At 47.4% G+C, this 19,055-nt stretch overlaps 1 protein-coding gene across 1 annotated transcript in view; it reads right to left on the reverse strand.

The window, feature by feature from the left end:
- LOC131720850 (macrophage mannose receptor 1-like) overlaps positions 1–7,950 on the reverse strand; it is a 67,595-nt gene extending 59,645 nt beyond the window's left edge. The window contains exon 1 of the mRNA XM_059013040.1: positions 7,811–7,950. The gene's annotated coding sequence lies outside the window, so the exon portion shown is untranslated. The remainder of the gene's footprint in view (positions 1–7,810) is intronic.
- Positions 7,951–19,055: the final 11,105 nt, after the last annotated feature.

Below are 19,055 nucleotides of genomic sequence, written 5' to 3' on the forward strand. Positions count from 1 at the left end.
GGAGCAATCTAGGTAAAGTACCTTGCTCAAGGGTACAGCAGCAGTGTCCCCCACCGGGGAATGAACCCATGACCCTCCGGTCAAGAGTCCAGAGCCCTAACCACTACTCCACACTGCTGGCAATGCTGCTTTGCACTCCTGGATCGCTCGGTGGGCTGTTCTGCTGGTCCCCGAGCCGCCCTGACAACCAGCGACTCAGGAGTCAGCCACTCCGAGCACTGGGGATCCAGGGGCTGGTTGTACTAACAAGATCAAAAAACAGGATCGGATCCGGGCTCACTGGAGCCGGATCATGAAAAGGCGCTGTAGTAAGCGGATCAGGATCAAACCACTGATCCGAAATCTTGATCCGATCTTGGAGCTGTGCAACTGCAACTAGGAAAACTGACCAATGAGAAGTGAATATGCATGGTGCAGAGAGTGAAGATTCTGAATGTCAGAAAATGAAGTGTGTTTAATTTAAACTACATAAATCAGAAGCAACTACTGTACATGTATCATTTAAATCACCAGCGATTCTATAAAAAACAGATCGAGTATATTAATACCGGTATCTGGTTTAGTTTTGTTTAACTTCTAAAAATGTTTTAATAAATGTTACCGTAATCACGGCTGTGTGTATTTTCTGACGGACACACAGATATTTTATAGCGGTATAGCCTCCATACACACAAACATGTAGCTGCAGCATTGGTTCAGGGCAAATTATCAACACATTTTGAGCAAATGTAATCAAGTGCTGACAGACAGCTGCAACTGGAAAATGTCGCGGACAGGGGGCGATTGAGGCTGTGAAAAGATAAGCTTAAGTTATTGAGAAAAAAGGAATTGGGGGGAAAAAATTATATGCATTAAAAAACACAACGTTAAATCTAATTAAATCAATGATTTATTTGTAATCGATAACATGAGGGCACCAGTATGACTTTACCAACACAGAAAACGTGGAAATAGTATTTATGAAACCTCATTACACAGTCAGGTCTATTTTTTTCTGTAGCTATACGGCGAAAACAGAAATGTCAGATATAGCTAAACACAAACTAAACTAATATTGTACAAAGTTTTTGTTCTAATTGCGATTATCTTAATACAGTACTATTACAGCTACTTTTAAATGCATTGTTGCTTATTGTTTTGTAAAATGTTAAATGATCTCCGTTTCAATCTGAAGGAAATACTTTTGGATATCCTTGCAAGCAGATATTAAAGTTTATTAAGTTATCGTTACAATTATCCAAATTCGGTTATTTAAATATTATTTTAGCAATTTTAAAAAGGTTTCAGTTATGTATTTTGATGATGCATGGTCTATTTTAAAAACGTTCGATCAAGCTCTAATCCGATTCTGATCTTAGTCTAAATTAACAAACATGGTTGGTCCGACAGTTGGGCCATATTCTAACTTTTTCCTCGCTGAAAACCTCAAGAGGGGTTTGCCTATCTTTAAAAACCCGACCTATAAGTGTCTGATGGTTTCGAATAAAACAAATTATGTTTAGTTCCTCAATTTTTCAAAAGTGGGATCAAGGTCTGATCCTGATCAAAAGCAAGATAAGGTTTGAGCTCAGATTTGAGCTCAGATTGAGCACTGATCCGTTTAGTACAACACAACTAGGATCAAGATCAACATCTGAGCCCGGATCCCTTTAATACAACCGGCACCAGGAGATCACAGACTCTGCTCACTTTGAACGAGATCAAGAGCCTCGGCACCAAAGGGGACTCCTCCTCGGTTGGAACGGCGTCTCGTCCAACGTTGAACATGCTCTGGTCCTGAGCAGGTCCTGGATAAAGACCGGCAGCTTAGGGAGATGGAGCCGGTCACAGCCCAAGTCATGCAACTGGGTCAAGAGCAGGGAGGCCAGCGCACACCACTGCGGGGCCGGGTCTGCGTACAGGTATCTCTGCAGGGTCTGTAGTAGGAAGGTGTGCACCTGGCTCTTGATGCACACCAACCCTTGCCCTTCCCCTGTCCAGAGGGAGGCACAGAACCCCAACAGAAACCCAATGCTTTTTGGCCCAGAAGAAGTTCGTCAGCTTCTTCTGGACCCTGGCAACAAACTCAGGGGGTGGGCTCAGGGTGGTGAGCCAATGCCACAGATTTGATGCCACCAGCTGGTTGATCACCAGAGCCCTGCCCCTGAAGGAAAGCAATATTAGAACACCCGACCACAACTTCAGGTCTCGCAGCAACCTTGTCCTCCAACTTCACCCAGTTGGATGTGACCAAGGTCGCGGGGCTCCCATGGACTCCCAGGTACTTGAAGCTGACCATGCTCCACTGGAAGTGCTGGAGCGTGATAGGAAGGGAGTCCACCTGTCAGGGACCTACTAAAAGCCAGGAGCATTTGTTTCAGTTGATCCTGGCAGAGGATGCAGCAGAGTAAATGCTCTGGCAGCTCTGCATCCTCTCCTGATCAACTGGATTGGAGGCCACTAGGAGCACGTCGTCAGCATAAGCCGACAGGACCACCCCAGTTTGCCAAGCACCATCCCCATGAGCCTCCTGCGAAGGAGGCAGAAGAAGGGCTCGATGCACAGCGCGTACAGTTGACTGGACAGAGGGCATCCTTGATGTACTCCTCTCCTGAAAGTGAGGGCCACAGTCAGGGACCAATTTAGAGAGAAAGAGAGAGGGTAGGGTTTTTGCCTCACCTTGTCCGCGGCCTCGAGGGTGCAGTTGAAGTCACCCTCGAGAACCACGCACTCCTCTGTGCTGATGTTTCTCATGTAGGTCGACATCCGGCAAAATAGTTGGACTCTCGCCAGACCCGAGGACTGAGCGTACACATTCAAAAGGTGAACGATACTGTCTCCGTCCTGGATCTGGTGGTGTAACAAACGGCCTAGCACAATGTCGACCACATCAAGTCCCGTGGGAATGAAGGACCCAGAGAAGAGTGTCGTCGGCCCACAATATGATTCAGTAAGATGGCTGAAAGACATTCTCCCACCACTCCAGAAACCAGTTGGCTTCGGCCTCTGGAGTCATGTGGGTTTCCTGCAGGAAGCACACAGAGTAACCTCCTTTTTTCAAGTAGATTACCTGGGCTCTGTGGAAATGGTCCTTGCACCCGTTGACGTCCACGGTACCGATGTGATACATGATCTTGTCAGGATTTGTTGATGACACTTCTGGAGATCCTGAGTTCTCCCGAAGTTCATCAACTGGTTGTGTAACTTTCGGGCCCAAATGTGCACGGTTGAGCTTGAAGATTTGCTGACGTGGCAGGCCCTGAGGTAGGTTTAAAACCCCCTGGAAATCCCCCCATTTGTCCAGGGCCAGCTGTACCTTATCCCTGCGGTAGATAGTGGCCTCCAGGAACTCAACAAGCTCCACCGCTGCAGGTGGACCCGGTGTTCAACTCCCTCTCTCCCAGCTCTCCATTGCCCCCTCGCGATGGTAAAGCACAATGCACTCACGTTGTTGTGTGAGCACTTTGCACCTTATTTTAAGCCTCACCGGTCCTCCCTGCGTCCCACCTCCAGGTTTCCTGGTCCTTTTGTTCCAGGGAGAGGGGATGGCCCCTGAGAGCACTACCTTCCCCTCCGTCTGGCCCCTATGGTGGGCTGAGAACCAGTTTCCTGGTCCATTTGTTCTACGGGGAGGGGCTCTACCTTGAGGGCACTATCTTCTTGTACACTCTCTGGTTCTTCCTCTCCCTCTGGCCCCTCAGTGGGGGTCACTTGCATGGGCTCCACGTTGTCAGCGGAGCCCGCGCCTGCCTCAGGAGGTGTTTCTTTCACCCCTCATTAGCAACACAGTGTTCAGGACGCACGTTGCCACTGGAGGGGGCTGTGCTGCTATCTGAAGCATGCATGATCCTGCAGGGGGAGCTCTGTGCTGCTATCTGAAGCATGCATGATCCTGCAGGGGGAGCTCTGTGCTGATATCTGAAGCATGCATGATCCTGCAGGGGAGCTCTGTGCTGCTATCTGATGTGTGCATGACCCTGCTGGGGAGCTCTGTGCTGCTATCTGAAGCATGCACGATCCTGCAGGGGAAGCTCTGTGCTGCTATCTGACGTGTGCATGATCCTGCAGGGGGAGCTCTGTGCTGCTATCTGATTCGTGTATGATCCTGCAGGGGGAGGTCTGTGCTGCTATCTGATTCGTGCATGATCCTGCAGGGGGAGTTCTGTGCTGCTATCTGATTCGTGCATGATCCTGCAGGGGGAGCTCTGTGCTGCTATCTGATTCGTGTATGATCCTGCAGGGGGAGGTCTGTGCTGCTATCTGAGGCGTGTATGATCATGCAGGGGGAGCTCTGTGCTGCTATCTGACGCATGCATGATCCTGCAGGGGGAGCTCTGTGCTGCTATCTGATTCGTGCAAGATCCTGCAGGGGGAGCTCTGTGCTGATATCTGACGCGTGCATGATCCTGCAGGGGGAGCTCTGTGCTGATATCTAACGCGTGCATGATCCTGGAGGGGGAGCTCTGTGCTGATATCTGACACGTGCATGATCCTGCAGGGGGAGCTCATTGCTGATATCTGACGCAATCATGATCCTGCAGGGGGAGCTCTGTGCTGCTATCTGAAGCATGCATGATCCTGCAGGGGGAGCTCTGTGCTGCTATCTGAAGCATGCATGATCCTGCAGGGGGAGCTCTGTGCTGATATCTGAAGCATGCATGATCCTGCAGGGGAGCTCTGTGCTGCTATCTGATGTGTGCATGACCCTGCAGGGGAGCTCTGTGCTGCTATCTGAAGCATGCATGATCCTGCAGGGGAAGCTCTGTGCTGCTATCTGACGTGTGCATGATCCTGCAGGGGGAGCTCTGTGCTGCTATCTGATTCGTGTATGATCCTGCAGGGGGAGCTCTGTGCTGCTATCTGATTCGTGTATGATCCTGCAGGGGGAGCTCTGTGCTGCTATCTGATTCGTGTATGATCCTGCAGGGGGAGCTCTGTGCTGCTATCTGATTCGTGTATGATCCTGCAGGGGGAGGTCTGTGCTGCTATCTGAGGCGTGTATGATCATGCAGGGGGAGCTCTGTGCTGCTATCTGACGCATGCATGATCCTGCAGGGGGAGCTCTGTGCTGCTATCTGATGTGTGCATGATCCTGCAGGGGGGGAGAGGGAGGGGGGTAGAGAGCCAGCCCCGTAGGATCCGCCAGTCAATCATGACAATGACACAGAGAGGTTGGGTGAGAGTTGAACTGAGAATTTGCTTAAATTTAATTTTTAAGTTGTTTAGTTAATAAAATGTTGGAGGATTCAAGTTCCTTATACAATTGTATATGTAACTTGAAATCTGCAACTGTCTAATATAATCAAAAAGCTCCGATTATGCTCATTCTTAGTTCAATTAAAGGTTCAATTAAGTAACAGAGCTCGGTTGGGAGAAACCCCAGCAGACACAGGGCTAGTTGAGGACCAGAGCTGGGAACCACTGCTCTAGATGAATTATCACTTTTTGACATCACTACTGTGCTATTATGCTTTTTATTTTTATTTTGCTCAGGGTGCAAATATAGCCTTGCATTTCTTAAATAATGTGCTATGATTTGTGTATATAGTTAAGTAGTATTGAGGACGCTGTTTGTGAACTGCGTCTTTAATGAAGCTTTCAACACCGTTCCGTCCTTGCACAGCTACTGGCTGCATGTGTCACTGCCAGAAATCAAATCTTCCGTCGAGTGAGCGACAAAGAGCGAGAGTTGAGAGAAGCAGCTTGCAACAAATAGAAGAATTATTAAGTTTTCTATTTAAAATACTTTAAATTAACTGTGCAAACACTTACAAAGTCTCTGGCTTTCACTGTACTAACAATATAATCATCTTCAGAAGCGTAGAATTGTGATTGTCGTTACATCACTACAGAATAGGGTACATGTTTCACCAGGTTGCGTGTTTCAAAAGAATGTTTATTGGTGTGTGTTGATCGGAGACATGGAAAACTAATATTAACCTGAATACTGAATATGAATTGCTCAAATAAAAATGTAGATAAATTAAAGATTAAATGACCCAAATAAATAAATTACTATTTGCTCTGTTATCAGAATAACAATATGATTCCACACTAAGCCAAGTTGTTTGAGACACGGGATCAAGCTTTGTAAAGATCCAGTCAGATCATTACTGTGGTAATGATTGTAAGGTAGCAGCTGTTTCTACACATGACTTTCCTTGTTTTTTTTTTCATCATTTAGCGGACTGTCTCGTATGAATAGTTTGAGTTTCACATTTATTAGGACATGTGAATACTTTACAATGGTTTTGTATTTAAAATGGCAAATATGATTTTAAAGAGTACGGCGTTACTTAACTCGTTGTGTTTGAGATTTTAAAAGTCGAGTCGAGTTTGTAATAGGCGTTGTTTAAGTCTAACTCCTCAGATTTGCAGCTCCAGAACACCGCTGCTAAGCTGCTATCATGCCGCCCGCACTGTGACAATCAGGCGATTTACACATCGGTCACAAACTCCATGAAAATTAAACTTGTAAAAAACGTTTGCCTGCAACAGACATTCATATATTAATATACTGAATCCACTCCAGGTGAATCACTTTTACTAGGAATACATGTTTTAACCAAACGCGATGGCAGTAGACAGAATAGGGCTGTATAATGACAGACATCCCCGTCTCTCGAGTGATATCATCTGCAGTACAATAAAAATAACAATACACAAATTAAACGGTTTACGCGCTGGCTTTGATTTATACCAGCGCGTCTACCCTTCATTGCACGTTTCTAGCATTTTATTATTAATTAATTAATTAATTTTACAATCGCTTTTTCAGTACAAAAACCCGACTGGACGTCAAAAACAGTAAAAGAAAAAACGAGTGGAGTTCTGCTGCTGCACCGGAACCCTGTGAGATATATTGATCAAATAAACTGCTTTACACCATGTGTCACTTATTGGGTTTTAATTTAAAAGAAAATTAAAACGAACAAGTACTGTTGCATGAAGCAAACAGTGTGGAGTAGTGGTTAGGGCTCTGGACTCTTGACCGGAGGGTCGTGGGTTCAATCCCTGGTAGAGGACACTGCTGCTGTACCCTTGAGCAAGGTACTTTACCTAGATTGCTCCAGTAAAAACCCAACTGTATAAATGGGTAACTATGTAAAAATAATATGATATCTTGTAACAATTGTAAGTCGCCCTGGATAAGGGCGTCTGCTAAGAAATAAATAATAATACTATATGGAATACACATCATCAATTATACTGATTTCGTTTAACTATGTTTGCATAAAGACCCAATATTTCACTTTTTGAAGCATTGAAAACATCTGATTTGAATGTTTTCTTGGCAGGTTTGAGTAGGGTAAGCAAGGCTATGCAAAGTACAGCACATCCCATCGACCAAATTACTTTTTATGCTGCTACAGATTGAATTGAATATATTTCAGTTGATATATTTTTAAAAGAATTCCTGCTCAAATGACTCCCACATTTAACCCATCAAAACAGACTTAAACAGAGTAGGGCTGTATAAGAAAATTACATGCATCTGCAGTAAAACAATACAGAATAAAAATATTAAAAAGCAATACAGCTCAATAATAATAATAATAATAATAATAATAATAATAATAATAATAATAATAATAATAATAATAATAATAATGTTTATTTCCTATAGAGTAGTAAACTCCTTCTGCAAGAAGCAGCTATAAAGCTAATATGTTTAACGTGGACTATTGAGGAAACTGCCTCCTTAAAATCTATATTTAAAAGCTATTGTGAAACGGGACTTTCACATATAAACATGCTGCTGTTTTTAATGGATATTTAGTAATCTACATACAGACAAACATATCTAGATAATGTTTTTGGAAAGTCTTACCTTAGACGCAAAGCAGTGCCGAAGTGTTGTCCCTGGTCTGAGACATGCTGTGATATACTGAGCATGATGGGTGGAGACCACCTGCACAGCCAGTGACGCCATTCAGTAAGCAGTGATAGTCACGCCCAGTTTAAAAAAGGTACCCATTTTATATATATTAAATTATACAGCAGCACCAAACATGATTAAGACAGTTATGCCACGTTTTAATATCCCTGCTTCAATATATTATAAAATGACACACAGCATGATTCAGACACTAATTTAGATATGAAATAGAACATTTAAACTGTCTAAGGAACAAACGAAATTATAATCTGCAAAAAAACAAAGCCACCGAGTTCATAGCTTCGCCCGATGTACTCTGCTTTGTACCCGTGACAGGCTCACCGCAGTGCACCCTTATGCCAGTTGTATTTTCTATTTGAGCGAGATCGAGCTATTAGGACGCGAGTCCCGTCGCTGTGAACAGCAGTTCATTAATTACACACAGTGCAGAGGTGTGCTTATTTAGATTTTTTTGAGACAAGCCCACCCCAAGCCTGGAAGCATTAAAAAAGAAATACACGAGCGTTATTTATGAGGTTTATATAATAATATATGCAATTGTGTTTTTTTTTTTTTTATTTCTTTTTTGCATGGCCCTCGAGCTATACCGTAGTTATGCCAGGAGCGAGCAACGTCAAAGCATTCAGTGCACTGTAATGTGCCACAGCCGAAGTAAAACCACTGCTGTTAAAAGAAAATACACAATTATAGTTTTTGCTAAGTCTTTATGATCTTGCATAAATTGTTACTTGTGGATTTTGTTTGAGAAGACAGAATTGGATCAGATTTATTTGTTGGTTTTATTAAACACTGGTGTTCGTGCGGTGTATTGGGGATATGCTGGTACTGTTTTGTTATTCGTGTGTCATGTCTGAAGTGTTTACCGTATGTAGGTGCTTAAGATGAACACAACATGAGTTGTTAGCACTGATAAAACCCGACCGGTTTCATGACAATGAACACCAGTAATTATTTAATCAGGTTTCAGCTTTGCCCAACCCAAGGTTTTGCTGAATTGGCGCCACTGTATCAGAGATGGGGAAGTGAGACCGGCAGGCTTCAGCAGCTAAATTCTTCGAATGAACTCGCTGAGTGAGATTTTAAAATGTTAGAGAACACAGTTTTTTATGAATAAACACGTTTTTACAATTCTTACTATTACAGGTTTGCTACACCACAACGCTGTCGGGAGATACGTCTTTAAAATAAACTGCTTTACACGATCAATCACTTATTCAAATACATTTTCAGTGTTTGCATGAAACAAATACAGATTGAAATGACAGAGTGAATTATAATTTAGTTTGCATAAAGATCCAGCATTTACCCTTTTGACCAGCATCATGTGTTGAGGTATTGAAAACCTCTGATTTGAATGTTTCCTGAGCTCGTTTGATCAGGGATAAACAAGGCTGTGCAAAGAGCTAGATGCAACGCAATACAACCTATAGTTACAGAAAGCCTTTCTATACTGTTCCATAATTCATCTTATTTAATTATGTGTTTTGTTTAAGAAAAGGAACTGCACAAAGGGCCAAAGAAATTCAAAACCATTAATGTAGCACCAAACCAGATAGCTGGGAAACTGACTGAGGATCAGGAAGGTTCAGAATGGCCTCCACATTATTTATTTATTTCTTAGCAGACGCCCTTATCCAGGGCGACTTACAATCGCAAGCAAATACAAATACATTCAAGTGTTACAATATAAGTCATACAATAAGAACAAGAAATACAATAATTCTCAAGTGTGACAAACCACAATTCAATAATACAGCAGATAATAGTGAAAGTTACATCAGGATATGATTAAATAGTGATAGTTACATCAGGATATGATTAAGTACAAAATACTACAGATTAAACACTTGGCAGATTACAATATTCTGAGGTACAGGATTAAATGCAGTAAAATAGGGGGCAGATAAGAGCAAAATAAAGCATATTTAAATGAAGGGTGATAGTGTCCCAGGATACAACAGAGGAGTTCTACAGGTGCTGTTTGAAGAGGTGAGTCTTAAGGAGGCGCCGGAATGTGGTCAGGGACTGGGCAGTCCTGACATCTGTAGGAAGGTCGTTCCACCACTGCGGAGCAAGGGTGGAGAAGGAGCGGGCTCGGGAGGCAGGGGAGCGTAGCGGAGGTAGAGCCAGTCTTCTAGTGCAGGCGGAGCGGAGAGGTCGAGTGGGGGTGTAGGGAGAGATGAGGGTCTGGAGGTAGCTGGGTGCAGTCTGATCAAGGCATCTGTAGGCTAGTACAAGAGTCTTGAACTGGGTGCGAGCGGTGATCGGGAGCCAGTGGAGCGAGCGGAGTAGTGGAGTAGCGTGGGTGAAGCGAGGTAGAGAGAACACCAGGCGAGCAGCAGAGTTCTGGATGAGCTGGAGCGGACGGGTGGTGGACGCAGGGAGGCCAGCCAGGAGGGAGTTGCAGTAGTCTAGGCGGGAGAGTACCAGGGCCTGGACCAGGAGCTGGGTAGCATAGTTGGTGAGGAAGGGTCGGATTCTTCGGATGTTGCTCAGGAAGAATCTGCAAGTGCGTGCCAGAGTGGAGATGTGCTGGGAATAAGAGAGGCAGGGGTCCAGGGTGACTCCAAGGTTCTTAGCTGAGGAAGAGGGAGAGAGTGTGGTAGATTCCAGAGGAACAGAGATAGAGAGATCAGAGGAGGGGGAGGAGGAGGGAAAGAAAAGGAGGTCAGATTTAGAGAGGTTGAATTTGAGGTGATGCGAGTGCATCCAGGAGGAAATAGCAGACAGACAGGTAGAGATACGGGAGGAGATGGTGGAGTCAGAGGTGGGGAAGGAGAAGAAAATCTGAGCATCATCAGCATAGAAATGGTATGAGAAACCATAGGATGCGATGAGGGGGCCCAGGGAGCGGGTGTAGAGAGAGAACAGGAGAGGACCCAAGACTGACCCTTGGGGGACTCCAGTTAAGAGAGGGTGAGGTGTGGAGGTTGCTCCACGCCAGGTTACCTGGTAAGTGCGGTTGGAGAGGTAGGAGGAGAACCAGGCCAGAGCAGTGCCAGAGATTCCCAGGTCAGCAAGAGATGATAGTAGAATAGAGTGATCAACAGTGTCAAAGGCAGCAGAGAGGTCGAGGAGAATTAGGACAGAGGAGAGAGAGGCAGCTCGGGCACATTTAAGTGAGTTGGTGACAGACAGAAGGGCGGTTTCAGTGGAGTGAGCAGAGCGGAAGCCAGATTGGAGAGGGTCAAGCAGAGAGTGGTTGGACAGGAAAGCAGAGAGCTGGCGGTGTACAGTCCGCTCGAGGGTTTTGGAGAGGAAGGGTAGGAGGGAGACAGGACAGTAGCTCTGGAGGGAGGTGGGGTCGAGGGTAGGTTTTTTGAGGAGGGGAGTGATAGAGGCTTTTTTGAAGGCAGAGGGGAAGATGCCAGAAAGTAGAGAGGTGTTGAGGAGGGAGGAGATGAAGGGGAGTAGAGCAGGAGCAGCAGCTTGAAAGAGGTGAGTGGGGAGGGGGTCCAAGGCACACGTGGTGAGTTTGTGACCCTGGAGCAGGGAGGAGAGGTCAGAGTCTGAGAGGGGCAAGAAGGTGGAGAGGGAGGGCGAGTTAGTAGGGGATGTAGTGGGTGTAGGGGTTGGAGCAGGAGGGGGTGCGGGGGAGGGAGAGGTGTTAAAGAGTTTGCGGATATCTGAGATTTTAGAAGAGAAGAAGGAGGCAAAGTCGTCAGGGGAGATAGAGGAGGGAGGAGGAGGGGGGAGGGTTTAGGAGGGAGGAGAAGGTAGAGAATAGTTTACGTGGGTTGTTAGTGGAGGCTTGGATTACAGATTGGAAATAAGCACATTTAGCAGAGGAGAGAGTAGAGGAGAAGGAGGAGAGAAGAGTGCGGTAAAGGTCTAGGGCAGCAGGGAGTTTGGTTCTCTTCCATTTCTTTTCAGCAGATCGCAGTGTGATTCTTGCCGAGCGGAGCACAGAGGAGAGCCAGGGATGGGGAGGGGAGGGGCGAGCAGGTCGGGAGGTGAGGGGACAGAGGGAGTCGAGGGAGGAGGTGAGTGAGGAGAAGAGGGTGGAGGTAGCAGAGTCTACGGAGAGTTGTGAGAAGGAGTCGATAGGAGGGAGGTGAGAGAGCAGTGGAGGCAAGGACAGAGGGGGAGAGAGAGCGGAGGTTACGGCGAGAGGTGACAGTGGGGGTAGGAGGAGCAGGGAGAGGGGGGAGAGACAGAGAAAAAGAGATGAAATAGTGATCAGAGAGGTCCAGGGGGGTGACAGAGAGGTTGGAGGGGCAGCAGGCCCTGGAGAAGGTGAGGTCCAGTTGACGGCCAGCTTTGTGGGTAGGAGGGGACGGAGAGAGACAGAAGTCGAAGGAGTGAAGGAGAGGGAGGAATCCAGCAGAGTGGCTGGGGTTGGAGAGATGGATGTTGAAGTCACCCAACAGGACAGTCGGGGTAGACAGAGAGGGGAGGGAGGAGAGTAGATAGTCGAGTTCATCCAGAAAGTGAGTGAGAGGCCCAGGGGGGCGGTACAGAACAATGAGCAGGAGTTGACAGGGAGAGGTTAGTTGGACTGCATGAAATTCAAAGGTAGTGACAGAGAGGGAGGTGAGATCGGAGGGGACAGAAAAGAGTAAGGAGGGAGAGAGGAGAAGACCCGTCCCACCTCCCCGTCCGGTGAGACGCGGGGTATGGGACAGGACGTAGAGAGAGGACAGGGCAGCAGGAGTAACAGTGTTATCAGGGGACAGCCAGGTTTCAGTGAGAGCAAGGAAATCGAGCGAGAGGTGGGAGGCAAAGGCAGAGATGAAATCAGCTTTGTTAGCAGAAGAGTGACAGTTCCAGAGTGCACCAGAGAGTGTGCGGGAGGGGGGGAGAGGCAGAGAAATGAGGTTAGAGGGGTTGGAGGAGCAACAGCGGAGGGAGGGCAGAGGACGAGGACGGGAGGACAGAACAGGGATGTGAGAGACAGTCATAGCAGGACAAGCAAGACAAAAGGCACAGTAGGAGCAGTGGGGTGGAGGATACAGACCTGACTAGTAGATGGCTTCTTCCAGAGCGCTGTTAGGTTCGGATCTAGTCGAACAGCGTCTCAGCGCAGGCCTCCCCTCGCTGGACTCCCACAGCTAGACTCCCGGCTCTTTTGTTGAGGCTCTTCTGTTGGCTGGCGCTTCGTGCTGGCGCTAAAATAAGCTGCTTGAATAAATGTTGTTACCCCTGCTTGGCAAAAGAACCAACTAAACTGTGTGGAAACCAATCAAATAGCAAAATCAACTGCTAATCAATTTAGCCACTCACCTGGTACTAATCACACACAAACTCAGCCAATTCAAACACCACCTTACAATGTCACCAAATGTAGTAGTTACAATTACAAAAAGCAGGAACTTATCTATCTGCCTCTCTCCCTGGTTCCCTGTAGACTGAACTAATTACCAGATGCCCACATGCCCACATGAGACAAGATGTGTGTGATGCCCTTAGCGGAGAGATTGTACCCCACAAACTCAACCTCTGGAAACCGAAACACACATTTCTCAGCATTAAGCATGACATGATGCAGGGTCAGCTGGTGAAAAACTTGCTTCAAACGGGCGTCATGCTGAGGCTGGGCAGCGCCGTGCACCACAATGTCATCGTCATGCTGAGGCTGGGCAGCGCCGTGCACCACAATGTCATCGTCATGCTGAGGCTGGGCAGCGCCGTGCACCACAATGTCATCGTCATGCTGACGCTGGGCAGCGCCGTGCACCACAATGCCATCGTCATGCTGAGGCTGGGCAGCGCCGTGCACCACAATGTCATCGTAATGCTGAGGCTGGGCAGCGCCGTGCACCACAATGTCATCGTCATGCTGAGGCTGGGCAGCGCCGTGCACCACAATGTCATCGTCATGCTGAGGCTGGGCAGTGCCGTGCACCACAATGTCATCCAGGTAGGTGGAGAGGCCCGGGATGCCTGCCAACAGGAGCGTCATCATTTGCACCAAAAGACCCCCATGTGGGTGATGAATGCTGTGAGGTCCCTGCTGGTGGATGCCAGGGGCACCTGGAGACAGCCTTGGCGCAGGTCAAGTTTGCTGAAGACTGTAGATCCGTAGAAATGGGTAGTGAGCTCCTCAGCCATCGGCAGCGGGTATTTGTCTGGCACAATGGCCTTGTTCACAGCACGCAGGTCAACACACAAGCGCAGCTCCCCATTCTTCTTGCATGCAATTGGAAACTAAATTGGAAACCCAGGGCAAACCATTGATGGGCTCAATAATGTGAGCATTCAAGAGACGCTACAGCTCCTGGGAGACCTGATCACGGAGGGAGATGCTGCATCTCCTGGGAGACCTGGTCACGGAGGGAGACGCTGCATCTCCTGGGAGACCTGGTCATGGAGGGAGACGTTGTAGCTCCTGGGAGACCTGGTCATGGAGGGAGACGTAGATCCTGGGAGATCTGGTCACGAATGGAGACGCTGCATCTCCTGGGAGACCTGGTCATGGAGGGAGACGTTGTAGCTCCTGGGAGACCTGGTCACGGAGGGAGACGCTGCATCTCCTGGGAGACCTGGTCACGGAGGGAGACGCTGCATCTCCTGGGAGACCTGGTCATGGGGGGAGACGTTGTAGCTCCTGGGAGACCTGGTCACGGAGGGAGACGCTGCATCTCCTGGGAGACCTGGTCATGGAGGGAGACGTTGTAGCTCCTGGGAGACCTGGTCACGGAGGGAGACGTTGTAGATCCTGGGAGATCTGGTCACGGATGGAGACGCTGCATCTCCTGGGAGACCTGGTCATGGAGAGAGACGTTGTAGCTCCTGGGAGACCTGGTCACGGAGGGAGACACTGCATCTCCTGGGAGATCTGGTCACGGAGGGAGACGCTGCATCTCCTGGGAGACCTGGTCACGGAGGGAGACGCTGCATCTCCTGGGAGACCTGGTCACGGAGGGAGACGTTGTAGCTCCTGGGAGACCTGGTCATGGAGGGAGACGTTGTAGATCCTGGGAGATCTGGTCACGGAGGGAGACGCTGCATCTCCTGGGAGACCTGGTCACGGAGGGAGACGCTGCATCTCCTGGGAGACCTGGTCATGGAGGGAGACGTTGTAGCTCCTGGGAGACCTGGTCATGGAGGGAGACGCTGCATCTCCTGGGAGACCTGGTCACGGAGGGAGACGCTGCATCTCCTGGGAGACCTGGTCATGGAGGGAGACGTTGTAGCTCCTGGGAGACCTGGTCACGGAGGGAGACGCTGCATCTCCTGGGGGACCTGGTCACGGAGGGAGACGCTGCATCTCCTGGGAGACATGGTCATGGAGGGAGACATTGTAGCTCCTGGGAGACCTGGTCACGGAGGGAGACGTTGTAGATCCTGGGAGATCTGGTCACGGAGGGAGACGCTGCATCTCCTGGGAGACCTGGTCATGGAGAGAGACGTTGTAGCTCCTGGGAGACCTGGTCACGGAGGGAGACGCTGCATCTCCTGGGAGACCTGGTCACAGAGGGAGACGATGTAGCTCCTGGGAGACCTGGTCACGGAGGGAGACGCTGCAGCTCCTGGGAGACCTGGTCACGGAGGGAGAGTGGGACACGATGCAAGGGCTGACTGACTGGGAGAACGTGGTATCGACTGCAGGCTGGTGTACAAATTCAGTGAGACAGCCGAGGCCCTCAAACAGAGCTGGATATTGATGAGACCAAGGAGCTGAGACATGAAAAACATCCAAACCGGCCGAGTCAGCGAGTTTAAAATCCAGAGCCTGAAGCAAGTCTAGTCCCGTCAGGTTGGCACCAGCAGCTGAGACGTAAAAGAGGGCAGAGGGTGCAGCACGCGTCTTGTAACACACTGGCAGACAGACAGTCCTTGTAACAGCAATGGGAGTGCGGCCATACCCAGAGATGAGACGGGAGGTTTCTGCAGAGGCACATGAGAAAAATATCTCTCATGAGTGGACTTGTTCAGCAGTGACACTACAGCGCCTGTGTGAGCCAGCAGTGGAAGCAGCACAGCACCACATTGTGTGAACACTGTTGATTTCTGCATCATGGCATTAATAGAAACAGGTGCTGGGCGTTCTGATCCAGGCGGTGGAGAAGGCGGTGGAGCCTGCCCTGAGCGGCACCAGAGGGCAAAATGGTTGGGTTTGTTGCATTTCCTACAATGCTGACCCTGTGCTGGGCAAGAGGCAACACGTGTTTCAACACCTGTTTCATGTCTGGTATACTGTAATACACAAGATTGAGTAATTCAAGACTAAATTTTTATTGTGTTTATCAATCAGACCAACATGTCTGTTCGCTCATTTACGACTGCCGCAAAACCGTTGCTGTCTGTTTACGATTACCGTGGCGAAGGTTCTCAAAGTAATAGCAGTTCGGAATCACTGCTGTAATGCGACACTAAATGTGACACAGGCTCTCTTGTATCTGACCAGCCCTGCTGGTTTGTGCTGCTTGGGGTGGCATTTGTGTCCCATGTTACTCAGACTGCCTGCTTCCTTACTGGAATCCCTGAGTGGATAAGCATCCCCTTTTCCAAAACAGTCAATAGATTTTAATAAGGAAGCAATGGCACTCCAGTCCTTATCCATGTATAATGCACAGTAACTGGGTGGGATATCTGCTCTTCATTGCACCTCTTCAGTGGGTTTCTGCAATGCTGACTGTCCAGACAGGGATCACACTGAATGCTGTACCAGTCTCTGCACTCCCGATGATCTATTCAGGTTAAGAACATGGTTTAAAATCCCCTCTGCCCCCATTGTAGTGCCAGTGGAGTTCGATGCTCCATTTGGACCTATTTGTGCCCTGTATCAGTATTGCTAATTCTGTAGAAACCAACTTGCTCAACACATGACCTGTACTGTAACCCTGTTGCCATGGAAACATTCAAATCTCTGGGCTTTGCATCTGCAGTAACAACAGGTGTGCGCTGCTGCCCTGCTAATCAAATCAGATGTTTTAACTACTGCAATGTGAGCATCTCAGTTAAAGAAATGAAAAAACAAAACCACAGCAAAGTATATTTGTGGCTTGGTTATACAAACACAGCATGATCGCTGCACTTCATATATTTATACAAACACAGCATGATTGCTGCACTGCATATATTTATACAAACACAGCATGATCACTGCACTTCATATATTTATACAAACACAGCATCATCGCTGCACTGCATATATTTATACAAACACAGCATGATCACTGCACTGCATATATTTATACAAACACAGCATGATCACTGCACTGCATATATTTATACAAACACAGCATGATCGCTGCACTTCATATATTTATACAAACACAGCATGATCGCTGCACTGCATATATTTATACAAACACAGCATGATCGCTGCACTGCATATATTTATACAAACACAGCATGATCGCTGCACTTCATACATTTATACAAACACAGCATGATCGCTGCACTTCATATATTTATACAAACACAGCATGATCTCTGCACTGCATATATTTATACAAACACAGCATGATCGCTGCACTGCATATATTTATACAAACACAGCATGATCGCTGCACTTCATATATTTATACAAACACAGCATGATCGCTGCACTTCATATATTTATACAAACACAGCATGATCGCTGCACTTCATACATTTATACAAACACAGCATGATCGCTGCACTTCATATATTTATACAAACACAGCATGATCTCTGCACTGCATATATTTATACAAACACAGCATGATCACTGCACTTCATATATTTATACAAACACAGCATGATCGCTGCACTTCATACATTTATACAAACACAGCATGATCGCTGCACTTCATATATTTATACAAACACAGCATGATCTCTGCACTGCATATATTTATACAAACACAGCATGATCTCTGCACTGCATATATTTATACAAACACAGCATGATCACTGCACTTCATATATTTATACAAACACAGCATGATCGCTGCACTGCATATATTTATACAAACACAGCATGATCGCTGCACTTCATATATTTATACAAACACAGCATGATCGCTGCACTTCATATATTTATACAAACACAGCATGATCGCTGCACTTCATATATTTTCTTTACTTTGAAACTTTGCAACTCCATCCAGCACCGCGCTCCCCCATGCTGGTCTGCAGGTGTGAGAGTCGCTCAGGTCTCTCTGTTTCTGGACACAGTGTTCTTTCAGGTGTGAGAGTCACTCGGGGCTCTCTGTGCTGGACACAGTGTTCTTTCAGGTGTGAGAGTCACTCGGGGCTCTCTGTGCTGGACACAGTGTTCTTTCAGGTGTGAGAGTCACTCGGGGCTCTCTGTGCTGGACACAGTGTTCTTTCAGGTGTGAGAGTCACTCGGGGCTCTCTGTGCTGGACACAGTGTTCTTTCAGGTGTGAGAGTCACTCGGGGCTCTCTGTGCTGGACACAGTGTTCTTTCAGGTGTGAGAGTCACTCGGGGCTCTCTGTGCTGGACACAGTGTTCTTTCAGGTGTGAGAGTCACTCGGGGCTCTCTGTGCTGGACACAGTGTTCTTTCAGGTGTGAGAGTCACTCGGGGCTCTCTGTGCTGGACACAGTGTTCTTTCAGGTGTGAGAGTCACTCGGGGCTCTCTGTGCTGGACACAGTGTTCTTTCAGGTGTGAGAGTCACTCGGGGCTCTCTGTGCTGGACACAGTGTTCTTTCAGGTGTGAGAGTCACTCGGGGCTCTCTGTGCTGGACACAGCGTTCATTCAGGTGTGAGAGTCACTCGGGGCTCTCTGTGCTGGACACAGCGTTCATTCAGGTGTGAGAGTCACTCGGGGCTCTCTGTGCTGGACACAGTGTTCTTTCAGGTGTGAGAGTCACTCTGGGCTCTCTGTGCTGGACACAGTGTTCTTTCTTTCTTTCTTTCTTTCTTTCTTTCTTTCTTTCTTTCTTTCTTTCTTTCTTTCTTTCTTTCTAACATTGTAATCATCCTTTTAGACTTTTAAAAAGCACAAAACAACAATTTAATGGTAACTTAGGACAGTGCTGCCAGAATTAAAATTATTTTACTATTTATTTCTTAGCAGATGCCCTTATCCAGGATGACTTACAATTATTACAAGACATCACATTATTTTTTACATACAATTACCCACTTATATAGGTGGGTTTTTACTGGAGCAATCTAGGTAAAGTACCTTGCTCAAGGGTACAGCAGCAGTTTTCCCCACCTGGGATTGAATCCATGACCCTCCGGTTAAGAGTCCAGAGCCCTAACCACTACTACACACTGCTGCCCTAAAATGT

The sequence above is a fragment of the Acipenser ruthenus genome, chromosome 45 (genome assembly GCF_902713425.1).
Source record: "Acipenser ruthenus chromosome 45, fAciRut3.2 maternal haplotype, whole genome shotgun sequence".
NCBI lineage: Eukaryota > Metazoa > Chordata > Actinopteri > Acipenseriformes > Acipenseridae > Acipenser > Acipenser ruthenus.